Raw genomic sequence first — 2,699 nt, 5'->3', positions numbered from 1 at the left:
GATGGCGACTGCTATTTTTTTGTGATGTGCATGAAGGTGGATGGGCCGGCAGGCGCGGTGTTGCCATTGTGCCTCCGTTCCCTGCCTGTGCGTGTACCTGTCTGATTGCTGGTGGCCTTGAATGTTTACCAAAACGAGATGATGTTTAAGCAAGGCCTTGGAGATCAGAGATGCTGGACTTGGCTCCACTGCGATCATGGCTTTGAATCCATGCAGTTGCCTGTTATTTTGGCCAAGTGTAGCGAGTTGGTGGTTTTGGCCCGATCACAAATTTTTTGCGTCTGTTTAATTTAGTTACATTTATAGCACAGTGTTGTATAAACCGGTCCCCTGGGCCTCCACTTTGCCGCACCACACTGATCGGCATGGTAAAGTATGTTCAAACAGTCCCATCTCGTGGCACGGCAAACTCATTTTTTAGGGGAAACCCCACTTTTTATTTTACAAATGTGGCACAGTCTTATCCGGATTTTTATCGCAAGTGGATTTTAAACTGAGCTTCAATTTCAAAATGCCATTTGTGCCAGCGAGGTGCTGTGACACGGCCATTTTATTATACCAACCCAGCCACTTCCATTGTCAGGTGTATCCCGAGGAGAGCATATTGCCAAAAATAAGATGAATTGCTGGCTGTCTGCAGCAGTGTTGATGTTTATTGGCTCAACAAACACCCCGCCTCCTCTCCACGCGGTGCTATAAGTGAATTACAGTGTATGCAAATTGTCTTGTGATTGGTTCCATCTGCCAAAGGTGGCTTTTGTGAAGAAAGGTTCCAAATATAACCTGCAGGCAAATGAATGTCAGGGATATGATGCAAAAGGAATGGGATTCTATTCAATAAAAACTAGTTCAGAATATATCAGGGTTTTGAGGGTTCAGATGAAATAAAAATTAAGTTGGATGAGAAATTCCTTTCTAAATATGTTTAAATTTTAAATAATTTTTCTGAATGTTGCAGGAAGCTACATCAAACGCAGTGCTGCATCTATTACCTGTTCATATGTAGGCAGTGAATTCTGGAATGGAGGAAGAGATCAAGAATGGAGTGTTGTCCTCTCACTGCATGGAGACGTGCAATGGGTGGTGGAATGTTAATTTTCCAAAGCTGCTGAGCAAAGGCCCCGAAGGCTTTTACCTACCTGTACTGTAAATCAACAGCAACATTAAGAGTAAGTATTTTTCGACCACATAGGTCTTGAACTGACCAAGGTTATCAGAACCAGGAGGAGTGACAGTGCGAAGTAGACTTCGGAAGCCAGAAATGGAGTGGATGGCCAATTCTAGACCGTTTCTTCGAGTAAGCAAGGTCTCCGCACCTTGATAATGGCAAGGAGTTCCAAAGTTATATTGGTTTCAGTTGTACGCATATGACCGGGGATGCAAGTGGTTCATTTTATACGTGTAGGGGTATAGCGCTGGCTGCTGGTGGAAAGGGGTATCTGCGGTGTACGGCAGGACTGGCGTCAGCAGGCCACAGTATATACGGGAGGGGGGCGTCTAGGGGAAAGTTCATAGAAGGGGCCCATCGGTAAGTCCGGGAACCCGCGAGCAGGTTCCAGAAGCGGGGCGTGACCGGGGCGGAGCGAGGTCACGCTGGGAGCATAAGAGGGGGCCCTGAGCGTGAGCTCGGGGCTGTTGCTGGAAGAGGAATCGCCGTCGTCTCCGTCTTCACCATCCCGCGGTGCTGTTAAGACAGCCTACCAACTGTTCTTACTAAGTAGTACCGCCGACAACAGACTGTCTTAATTATAATAGTGTGCACCCACGTAAGGTGTGTACATATCCAGATGGTGCTCGTTATATAAAGAAGTGCCTCCAGTATTTCTGATTCTACACATACACGGTCTGTTCAAATTATCTCATACGGATCGGAACGCAATGGACAAGTTGGAATGACAGGTGAAATTGTGTAACAATGCACGAAAGCAACGTACACGTGGGTTAAGAAAAGTATAAAGAGGGCTGGGTAGAGACGGATGTTAATAAGAGTGGCAATCAGACGTGGGGACCCACGTTTGCCGTGAACACGCTGCAATCTACTCTTGCAGGAGGAACTTGACTCGCATCACAAGGCTGAGAGACGGTGATGGTTGAGGCGATGTCTTCATCCAGCAGTTGACAGATCATGGCCGATTTGGAAGATCCAAAATTAAACGGCGTTGTGTTCTCAACGTTGCATTGCGATGCCTAATCTCTGCACCACGGCTATGCGCGATGTGACTGGGTGAAGTTAACAGCGCAGGTGTGGCAGAGAAGCACATTTCCAAGTACAACTTGTCCCCAAGGTGCACGCTATTTACAGACATGCTGTAAAAAGACCTCGCTCGTATCGTGTTAAGAGATGCACTCGCTCAATAACATGTAGATCGCCAAGTGCTGTTTTAATAAAAGCAATAAAAACACATTTGGCACGACAAAGTATGCAATAATTTTTTTTATTGTATTGTGTTCGCAGAACACGATCTGTGCCTACAGAATACGATCTGTGCCTACGGAATAAATGCAGTGGGTGGGTGTTCCCAACTTTATTGGTTCAACTCTTCTGCACTGTTTCCATTGCGGAATCGTGTAAAGGCGCTACTACCCTCGTTTGTGTGGGAGATGCATGGGTTAGTCCCTAACCTTGGCAATCTCAGTCAATGGGGGCTCTTCAACAGCACTTCGAATCGGATCATTGGCACATTTGGTACTCGCGGAAT

The sequence above is a fragment of the Lampetra planeri genome, chromosome 4 (genome assembly GCF_965212315.1).
Source record: "Lampetra planeri chromosome 4, kcLamPlan1.2.h2, whole genome shotgun sequence".
Taxonomy (NCBI): Eukaryota; Metazoa; Chordata; class Hyperoartia; order Petromyzontiformes; family Petromyzontidae; genus Lampetra; species Lampetra planeri.
Note: the sequence above shows the minus strand (reverse complement) of the source record.